Raw genomic sequence first — 11,598 nt, forward strand, 5'->3', positions numbered from 1 at the left:
AGCTGACCGGCGTTGCTCTGGGGGGCTGGTTGCAGCTGACCGGCGTTGCTCTGGGGGGCTGACTGCATCTGACCGGCGTTGCTCTGGGGGGCTGGTTGCAGCTGACCGGCGTTGCTCTGGGGGGCTGACTGCAGCTGACCGGCGTTGCTCTGGGGGGCTGGTTGCAGCTGACCGGCGTTGCTCTGGGGGGCTGACTGCAGCTGACCGGCGTTGCTCTGGGGGGCTGACTGCAGCTGACCGGCGTTGCTCTGGGGGGCTGACTGCAGCTGACCGGCGTTGCTCTGGGGTGCTGACTGCAGCTGACCGGCGTTGCTCTGGGGTGCTGGTTGCAGCTGACCGGCGTTGCTCTGGGGGGCTGACTGCAGTTGACATAAAAAGTAAATAAGGCGTATTGAACAACGGAACACTAACATCTCTGGACAGACCCTGCTGTTGCATGTCAGCTTACTGTTGGCGACTTGGTGTACCAAAGACCCATAGATGTATAAAGAGTATTAAATGCAAACATACATGTTTCATCCCTGCTATCCCGGCTTTGCTCTGGGCTGCTGGCTGCAGCTAACCAGTATTTATCTAGGCTGCTGACTGCAAATGACCGGCGTAGCTCTGGAGTGCTGTCTTCAGCTGACCGACATTGCTCTGGGGTGCTGACTGCAGGTGATGACCGTTCTAGAATAATGGTTGATGAAGAACTGGAATATCCATCGCAGTCTGCATCCATTTTACCTTCCTGACGTGGTTTCTTTGAAGGAGGAACCTTAGCTTTCCTTGGACTTTTGACATTAGAGAGTCTCTTCATGAGCCTTTTAGCAACATTCTCCTGGCCGAGTACAAATAATAAAAAGATGTCAAATAGTTAAAGGATGACCCAAGAAGAGAGCCAGGTTTTCACCATCAACATCAAACAAGTGATTGTAACAAAAAGCTACTTACCCAGTCACTGTTCACTTTTATCATTGGGTAGTACTCCACCAATCGCTTCGCCATGGCATTGACCTCATGTTTGCTGGGGTATCTGGAGTTATCTGTGACTCTTATGATTGAAGTCATATTAGTCATAGAGTTTCTTATCAGTCGGCAGAAGAGCTCCTTGGATAAGACCACGCTGTGGTCATTGCCCAGCCGCTTCTGCTCGAAGTAGGAGAGTCGCACCTGTTCAAGCTCACTGTCTGTGTAGACTATGAAATCTGGGTTGGACATGGTCACAAACTTGCAAATGTTGGGCTCATCCTCTTTTGAAAGGCCACTGGCTCCACTGGTTGATTGTTGAATTTCAGGAGCAGTCTCCGCCTAAAATACATTTACACTTAATAAGGTAGTAGTACATGCATTTAATGAAATGAACATGCATAATTTTGTCCATTATTGAATAAGTCTTAAAACATGTACAACTTGAGTATTCACTTCAAAACCCTGGCTGAGGTGGCATGGTAATTCTTACAGTAAAACAGGGATGTGGTTGTGTTGTACAATAGACACAGAACTGACCTTTTCATTTGGAGTCACCAGCAGCCATACAGCCCGGCGCCTCAGGAAATTTTCAGGACCGGGAAAAAGTTTGTTGACTTCATCCCGGTAGAGAGTGTGCAGCAATTCTTCCCCAATATTAGCAGCTGGAACAGAAGTTACAGTTAGTGCCAAGACACTGAGCTTATCACTGAATTAATTCAGCCTTGGCTTGTGTACATAACAGTTGGGCTTTGAAAATTGTGGTAAAACTAAGACTGAAGTCTTCAAAAAATATTTCAATTAATTATTTATTTAACAATTAATTAAGTATCAATAGTCTTTCTATAGATTTCACCATGCTTTTAATTTCATTTAGTAACTAGATCCTGGAGTTTAAGTTAGGACAGGCTATTCCATGCAAATGGTGTAGAAAACATAAAGGCCTTCTTTCCAACCTCAGTCCGAACTCTAGAAGCAGTCATAAACATAGTATCGTGAGACCGCATATAGCCAATAGGCTCTGTGCACCAGCTCCACTACTTCCTGAAAGTCACTTGGCATCTTTATTTCCTGTCCTATATGATTGGATTAAGTGATTAATCAGGTGTGCGCTGGGTCTGCCGCACACCTGATTAATCACTTAATCCAATCATATAGGACAGGAAATAAAGAGGCCAAGTGACTTTCAGGAAGTAGTGGAGCTGGTGCACAGAGCCTATTGTCATGTTTTCTGGTTAGAAAGACATAACAGGGGAGTCTAGATAAAAATCCAGGCCTACCAATGTCTAAGCCAAGGTATTGACAGAGCAGGCCAATTGACTTTCGAATACAATATACAGTGATGAGATTATTTTATTAAACTAAGCTCATGAATCCAGAATGTTCTGTTTGCTGTCTGTCGATCACGGAGTGCATGCGCTCAGAAAATGGTGTCTGGGTTTCCCGCTATATCTTACTGCTGAGTACCAGGTTTTAAGTGAGAGAAAAAAGTCGTGGTTCTATTCTCAATGGCTGACGCACGTTCTCCCACATAAAAGTTGAATTGGTTATTTTTTTAGGTGAATTTATTCAAAGGTGAACGTGCTCTGTGGAACAGGGAAAATGTCACATTGGCACAACGCAGAACATGATGCAATGCTTTTCCGACTAGCAGGCCTAGCACATTTCAGCTTCCCTGAAACCCCACGGCTCGTGGTTCTAATCTGTTTAGCTAATGTTATGACAATTTACTACGAATTAAAGCCTTATTTCTAGATAAGCGTGAATTATTTCAATGCCTTTTTACATTACTGTTGGTCCATAAGAGGACCCCTCTCCCCACCACCAATTAGCCAAGCTGACGTTAGCTTGGTTGGCTAGCTAACATCACGTCAGCCCTCCACCACTAACTTCAAGTTGAACCCGCTGACGACGAGAAAAACATGGCATAACTAGCTATTAACGATAATACAAATACATATAACTTACCCCTGAGCGTGCCAACTGATACATCGTCCAGTTGATCCATATCGGACGTCCACAAACTACCAGCCTTCAGATCGCAGTTGCTGCAGCGTGTGCGTTTGGGCAGGTCCAGTAACCGTTTTAGCGCTGAAGAATGAAAATGGCGTCCCCGCCAATCAAACAGATTGGATTATACCATTCGGGGGGGGGGGCGTCGCCGCGGTTACACGCTAAATAAATATATACAATTAAATAAAAAATAAAAAAATATATATATATATATTATGTGTCAGATTGTTGGTATGGTCTGACACGAAAATAAACCGTAGGCGGCGGTAGCCTCTGCACCTAAAGTTGGTATTGCCATCTGTGAATAAAGGCAAGGTCAAATAGACGCACCCATGCAGGTGCCAACGGCGCGCCAGTGAAGAAGAAGAAGTGCCGCAGAAGGTTATGTTAAGCTGCGAGAAAAAAGCAACATGATTTGGTGTTGTGTTATTTGCTTTGTGTTTGTGTCTCTTACCCTGAACGCTTTATTAAGTCATATAAATACTGCGCATAGTCATAGTCCAGATTTTCGCGTTCTTTGTGGAATTGATGGACGAAAGAGTATCGAATCTATAACTCACTTTGGTACCACGTGCGAAGAACCCACTCCGAACACCTTGCCACTCGCAGAAGAACCCACTCCGAACACCTTGCCACTCGCAGAAGAACCCACTCCGAACACCTTGCCACTCGCAGAAGAACCCACTCCGAACACCTTGCCACTCGCAGAAGAACCCACTCCGAACACCTTGCCACTCGCAGAAGAACCCACTCCGAACACCTTGCCACTCGCAGAAGTAGACCACGGAGGAGTAGACCACGGAGGAGTAGACCACGGAGGAGTAGACCACGGAGGACGACACCTGCTACAAGGGAACATGATGCTACATCTGCTAATCACCGGTGGACATATAGGACAGCACATGCGGCCGAGAATCAGAGGTGAGGGAGCTAACATTAATGTTAATGCGGATTGTGAAAATAGCAGGTCACCTAACGTTACGTGATTCGGGCGGATGAAGGAAAGATATAGCCAGCTAGCTACCTAGCTTGCCAACTAACGTCGTTTTTCAAGCCAGCCAGCCAGCCAGCTAGCTAACTGGTGGCTAGCTATAACTTTACCAATATCTGTACCGTCTGCTTCTGTCAGATTCAGCCTACTGGCAAAGTTAACTAGTTAACGTTACCTAGCTAACATTAGCTGATTCTGACAGTATAGCAGACGGTGAATATACTGGTAGCTAACCACCAGTTAGCTAGCTGGCTGGCTGGCTGGCTTGAAAAACGACGTTAGTTGGCAAGCTAGGTAGCTAGCTGGCTATATGTTTACTTCATCCGCCCCTGGTCTCGAGGGAGTTCTCATTGCACTTTACTGTTATGTTTGCACTCTGGTTAGATGCCAAACTTCCTTTTGTTGTACTGTACTTGTTATGTTATGTTATTTTTATTTATAATGCGCCCCCCAACCAACTGTTACATCAGCCCGGGGCGCAGCCCGGGTACAAAAAAGAGACAAACAAAAACAATGGACTGCAGAGACACAAAATGAAACTACATTTAAGACACAAGACAAGGACATAAATTATAGATCATCTGTAACAAAGAGGTGAGTTTTAAGATGTGCTCTAAAAGAGTCCAGGGTGGTGGCGGACTTGATGTTCAGAGGAAGCTTGTTCCATAGCCCAGGTGCCATCACAGAGAATGCACGGTCTCCCTTTGTGACAAGTTTTGACCGTGGGACCTTCAGGGTCATCTGGTTGTCAGATCTGAGCTGGCGACCAGGCCTGAAGTTGGTAGGTTGGTCAATGAGATCTTTGATGTAAGCTGGGGCGAGACCATTGAGGGCTTTGAAGACATATGTAAGTATCTTGAATTTCACTCTGCGCTTCACAGGGAGCCAGTGAAGGGAGGAGAGGACAGGAGAAATGTGTTCCCTCATCTTAGTGCCTGTCACCAGCCTGGCAGCGGCATTTTGGACTAGCTGCATGCTGTAGATGGTCTTGTCGGTGACCCCGGCATAGAGGGCATTACAATAGTCCAGTCTGGAGAAGATGAGCATTAGTACGACCCTCCGTAGGTCGCTGGAGGAGAGGAAGGACTTGATTTTGGATACTGTGCGCAGTTGGAAAAAACAGGATTGCACCACAGATCTCACTTGCTTGTCAAACTTGAGGTCTATTATTTCTGATCTGACTGATCAAGGTGGGGTTGCCGATCAGAAGGATTTCACTCTTGGTGTCATTGAGCTGCAGGAAGTTTTGTGACATCCACTCCTTTATGTCCCGCAAGCAGTCCTTCAGACAGTCCAGCCCAGAGGGATCGTCTGCCCTGAGTGGAAGATAGATTTGAGTATCGTCTGCGTAGCAATGGAAGGAAATCTTATGGCGATGAATGACTTGGCTGAGGGACAGCATGTAGATTGAGAAAAGGATGGGACCCAGTATTGAGCCCTGAGGGACCCCGCAGGTGAGGTTGACACGGCAGGATGAATGGTTGGCTATATTCACTGAAAAGGTCCTGTTGTTGAGGTAGGACTTGAACCAGGACAGGGCTGTGTTGGTGATGCCAACCCCCTGTTGGAGGCGGTCGAGGAGGATGGTGTGATCTATAGTATCAAATGCTGCACTGAGGTCCAGGAGAACCAGTGCAGCACATTTCCCTGAGTCAACGATGAGGAGTAGGTTGTTTAACACCTTCAAGAGGGCAGACTCGGTGCTGTGGCCGGCCCTAAATCTGGACTGGAATTTCTCCAGTATGTTGTTGTGTTGGAGATAAGGCTGCAGCTGACTGAGAACGGCCTTTTCTAACAGCTTTGACAGAAATGGTAATTTTGAGATGGGTCTGTAGTTGCTGGGGATAGTGGGATCTAGGCTGGCTTTCTTAAGAAGGGGCTGGACCACCGCTTCTTTTAGGCATGATGGAACGATACCTGTGGCCAGGGAGCAGTTGATGATGGACAGGATGTGAGGACCAACTGCCTCAAAAACCTCCTTAAGGAGGGGGGCAGGGATGGGGTCCTGAGGGGACGTGGCTGGTCTCAAAGCGGCGGCCATCTTGGAGAGGGATGAGAGGGAGATGGAGCTGAACACGGAGAAGGTGGATGAGCATCTCAGAGTAACAGCTAGGTCCCGGGTGGAGGGTGGGATGTTTCTTCTGATGTTGTCGACCTTTTCTGAGAAAAAGGACAGAAACTCATCACACTTTGTAGGGGATGCATCCTGGATAGCAGTAGTAGGAGGGCAAACAACAGAATTGATGGTTCTGAATAAAATTCTGGAGTTTGGAGCATTTGCAATTAGACTAGCAAAGTACTTGGCTCTCTCTGCTTTAACCACCCTGTGGTAGCTCTTCTGTCTGTCCCTCAGTATTTCGAGAGAGACCTGCAGGCCATCTTTCTTCCACCTCTGCTCAGCCTGTCTCCATGCTCTTCTCTCTGCTCTGGTGGTCTCATTTAGCCAAGCCACAGCCTTGGGTTTGGGCTTTTTCATCTTGAGAGGGGCAGTACTTGTACTGTACAATGACAAAGTTGAATCTCATCTAATTCCACCACTGACAGGGACCAACCAACGGAGGATGCAACGGTGGAGAGCAGAGTGCAATCAACTGAAGCAGAGCATGTTGGTGCTTTTGACACTACTGTGTCATTGTACTCAGGCTTCGATGACACCGTTCCCTCTCTACAGCACCACGCTCCATCCCGGACTGTTGGTACTATCATGGATTTTCCAAGCGAGCCTGCAGGTGGCCCCTCTACATTGTGAACATCTAAGGTAAGCCTAGTTTCTTCAGCACACAATAATATGCAATACTCAAACTGAATAGTGTGTTCAATTTGTTATAAAATGTTACTTAAGTGCACACACCCTTCTGATATCAATGTTTCTTTTTGTAAAGGATGACTCCAGCCATGGTGCTTTTGACCCTACTGTGCACTCTGGCTTCGAGGATGACACCCTTCCCTCTCTACAGCACCTTGCTCCATCCCGGACTGTTGGGGGTACTATCCTGGATTTTCCAAGCGAGCCTGCAGATGGCTCCTCTGCATCGTGCACAGAGGTAAGCCTAGTTTCTTCAGCACACAATAACATGCAATACTGAATAGTGTGTTAAATGAGCTATAACATATTACTTGATTAACTGCACAACACTCCTGATAATGATTTTTTTTTGTTTTAAGTATGACTCCTGCCATGATCTTCTGACTAGACAGGCTACTGTGATTGTGCTGACTGCTAGAGAAAAACACCATCTTTCACAGGTTTGTCTTCATGCAAGATTGTTACCAGCCGCGACAGCGCGATGTTGGTATTGCGAAATGGCGAAAATGTATTTTGCGCGGAGAAACTCTGCTTGCATACTCTTGTTCTTATTTATTTGGTCTTGGGCTTCTGCATTCTAATTTCTGCAACGGCAGTTACGACTGTACAGTATTTACTCTACTAACATTAACATTACCGCACGCTGCTTCTCCTTTGTTCTGCCAGCGACGGCCCTGATTGGCCTGCCGTGTCAGTGCCATCTAGGGATGGGTACTAAAGGGGCTAATTTATTAAAGAGCCCAGTATATAGTTTCTGACTGTAATTTGTCCTTTCTGACCTTTTTTCAGAGTGGTGTGAATGATGTCGTGGCGGCAATGCAGCAGTACCAAGCTCTGTTGGTGACTAATCTGAGGAGTCAGGTACAGACAGTATTCCAGCAACATAGAGGAAGTGACCTTGACCTTGAAAAGGAGGCTATGGCTGTGTTTGACCGGATTGAGGATCCATTTGCTTCTGTTTCGACAACGTACAGGCGGGACTGTGTGATTAAGGAGAATTTCAATTTTGTAGAGTCAGAGGAGGTTACTGTTGGGTATACTGCCTGCTTGGTATAAAAAGGGACAAAAAGAGTTCTCTCTACCAAACCCAAATGTTTTCATTATGTACCTCTGATCAGAAGTTTGGAACAGTTATTATCTCATCCCAAAGTATTAGCAATGATAGATGCGCCACAGGCATACAGACTTGGGTATTTATATGACATCATAGATGGAGAACTCATGAAATCACACCCTTTATTTTCTGCCAGGCCCTCTGCTTTACAGATAATCCTTTACTCAGATGACATTGAAATTTGCAACCCACTTGGGTCTTATGCTTCCAAGAATAAGTTGATAGTTTTATTATACATTGGGAAACATTGATCCTAAATATAGATCAAAACTAGCTGTGATTCGCCTACTAGCCATTGCAAAGAAGAGCGAGCTTTCTGAATGTGGAGTTGATGGAATTTTGAGAAGATTGCATGAGGACCTTTTAATGCTATATGACGGTGTTAAAATTCAAATTGGGAACTGTTGATGATTATTTTCTTAATATACTTGGATTAAGAATAAGAGCACGCGAGTGGTCGATTCAGCTGGTTAAAACAAAGACGAGAGCTTTATTCTTCAATACGTTTGCAAGCGGTCTCTCACAACAGGAAGTCAATTCAAGTCAGAGAGCCCCGTCCAAGAGAGGCGGAGCCCTTTTAAGGGGACAGTGTCGTGACATGAGGTTTGACCAGCTGCTCTGGCCGAACAGATGGCCGTGAGAACTAAATTAGCTTCTCCTTTCCACAAACATTGTAAAACAATTAAACAGAGAAAACAGGAACCTAACAGGAACCTAAATAGAGTTAAGATAACAGAAAACCTATCTTGGCGTGAACACATGGGTGATGAGTTGAAATTCTTTAACAATTCCCCAATCTTGTGGGTAAAACATCCACAACAATAATAATATAAATGAAAGAATCAACCATGTGGAATCAAATTATAAAATATCATCATAAGCAAGGTAAAAAGATAACATGATACTAATCTAATACAGATTTCATATATTCATGAGTGGAAAAAAAAACCTCTTTCTTTTGAGAGGAAAAAAAACTTAACTTCAAGTTTCAAAACAATTCAAAATCCTTATTTCCAATGGCACAGACTTGACTAAGTTCTTGAGTTGAATGAAGGTCTAATTCAACTTCTCCTTTGAACATTAATGCAGTAATGGGCATATCTGTAACAGTATTCAAACACTTTCCAATACACTTAAGAACAATGCCAATAATAATAATAATCAAAATAATAATCATAAAAATGATACCTAGAGATCTGAGAATATTTCCAGAACTTGAAAAAGCATTATCGAAAATTCCCCAAGCATTAAACCCATGGACAGTCTTTAAGATCTGAATACCTTTCATGTTTGATTCATGGAACTCTGTTAATGTGGCATTTGGATCTGAGATGAACGAACAACATTCTGACCCTACAATCGCGCATGTTCCTCCTTTACTAGCAAGAATTATATCTAAGGCAAACCTATTTTGTAGCACAACTTTCTTCATTTCATTCACCTCCTTAGCTAAGGCTGAAATTACTCTGTCCGATACATTCAAGTGATCCGCCAAGACAGCGGAGAGAGTCATGAGTTCAGTTTGGGTGTTATACATGCCATAGTTAGGGAAAAATACACCAAAAATAAACTGAAAGGGTTATATAGCACGACGATGTCTATAATTGGATTGATGATGAATTACCTGCATTTCAGCGTGATCCACCTTCCTAATCATGGGAATTAAATGAGCAAGATAGCATCTTCCTACACTGTTGCTATTTAGGTTTGAATAAGCTGTATCGCCACAGACTAAAAATACACCTTTTGGAAGGCCTATCGCTGAACCTGGATATAAGAATTCGTAGATAGGAGCAACGCAGGAGCTAGTGCCTAGATCATTAATTTGTGTCCTAATTTGTGTGTTGTATCTGAAAAGATCAATACAGGCTGTAACCTGTTGAAGAGGTACTACTTTGAATTGGTCGACTTGATTTTGATGTTCCATTTCTTGAGGATGCAATTTTGTTTGTGCTTTAATGATGCAATCGATAATTTGACATTTTAATCCAGAAATGGTAATTGAATTTCGCCAATTAACTGTAGTAGATACAGCTGTGCAAGCTAACCTAGTACTCGGTGCATGATTGTCTATTTGGACTAATATAACTTGAATATTGTGAACCAATCCCTGTCCAGCTATTTCAGAAAAGTGTGTAACCTTGAACAGAATAAGGCGGGAGAAATTAGAAGGTCTATGATTCTCATTAACCTCTAGTGTTAATTTGCTTAGAATAACCTCTTCAATCCCTGTATAGGAGTTACCTAGTCTATCTAATCCTACATGAAAATGACAAGCAGAGGATTGTCCAGGAGCAGAGAAAACATGAGTAGCTAAACCCTGCCAGTCATAGTGTGACCATTCTGCTTGGGTTAAAGGAATTGGATAGAATATGGGCGCAGCAGTACTAAGAGGTACATTTTGACAAATCCAACAGTTAGCGTAGTTCATTCTATGTGCAAAGTCTCTGACTATACTAATAGCTTCATTAGGATGCTTCTTTTCCTGTCCAATTGACTTAGCTGATTTGGTTAGGTGCATAGAGCAGTCAAACACAGTACCTTGAGGATAATCTGGAACAGATCTACAAATGTCAACTCCATAATTCTTTGTTCTTGATACTCGCATAACATCTTTAGTTAAAACACACCAATAAGGAGAGTCTTTCTCTACATTAACTTCAGTCACAGTTACAACAGTAGAACCTGGGAATCGTTTGTTACTTTCAAATCTCACATAAGCAGTATGCAGGATCTTCCATCCATCTTCGTCTATCGTATAGATCCAACAGTCAAGTGGAGTGCAACGCTCAACGGGACAAACGAATACTGGAGTGTGTTCTTGTCTTTTCCTTCGTTCAATGGTTTCAGTTTCAGGAGAGAACTGGTCCGAGTTCTCTTTCAAGGGGGGTGCGAGTAGGTGTGTGAGGGGGAGTGTGGTTGGATTATGATTGGGCGTTGCTGGGGCAGTGGTCAAAGTTGTCATCATGACAGCAATGAGGAAAAGATAGGGTGTGTTATCCTTGGTCTGATTCCTCAGATGAGGAGACCAGAGAGTGAGCTTTCGCCCTGGTGGTGACACCGGGTAATGCATCTTGGTTGTTGGAATCTTTTGGCCGGCTGGCCTCGTCTTGGTTTGGAACCAGCCTGCAGTGGGTGGTGTGTACCCAAGACGTCCTCTCAGCTACTTTGATGGCCGTCTGGGTTGTCAGCAAGATCTGGTACGGGCCCAGCCAACGAGCACTATTCCACGCCTTCCGTTTCAGGTCCCGGATCACCACCCATTGGCCTGGCTGGAGGTGATGCAAGAAACCCTCTCTGGCATCCGGGATAGTCGCCTTTACTCAATTATAAGACCAATCGGTAGGCGCGTCGCTGTACATGGTTGTCACCTCCGGAGGTTCTCACTTTCCCTAGCTTTCCCTACCTGTCCTACACCTAGTCAGAAACCATTTCCCTGTGGAGAACTGACAGAGACTCCCGGAGGGGGTGCAGATCCCCATTGGTTAGGAGAAGACTTTTGCTGTTTAGCGTATTCTCTACATGTTCTCTGGAAATGTCCTCTGCGGTTGCAGTAATAGCAACGATCATCTGAACTGTTAAACCTGCTGTTTTGTTGTGAATTACCCTGAGTCCCTCTATTCTCCCTTGATTGTTGACGCTGTCCATCTCTCTGCTGTGGCTCTGTGCGAGCATTGGTGCCGTAGTACCTAACCTGTGCAGCCTGCAGCTTCACGTCAGAGTCCT

The 11,598-nt window shown here is 44.7% G+C and overlaps 1 long non-coding RNA gene across 1 annotated transcript; it reads left to right on the plus strand.

The window, feature by feature from the left end:
* Positions 1 to 6,912: 6,912 nt before the first annotated feature.
* On the plus strand, positions 6,913 to 7,969 carry LOC311326460. Its single transcript, XR_014631062.1, has 3 exons — positions 6,913 to 6,996; positions 7,118 to 7,198; positions 7,548 to 7,969. It is a non-coding gene; the product is annotated as an uncharacterized lncRNA (long non-coding RNA).
* Positions 7,970 to 11,598: the final 3,629 nt, after the last annotated feature.

This window comes from Borostomias antarcticus, assembly GCF_949987555.1.
Source record: "Borostomias antarcticus genome assembly, chromosome: 27".
Classification (NCBI taxonomy): Eukaryota; Metazoa; Chordata; class Actinopteri; order Stomiiformes; family Stomiidae; genus Borostomias; species Borostomias antarcticus.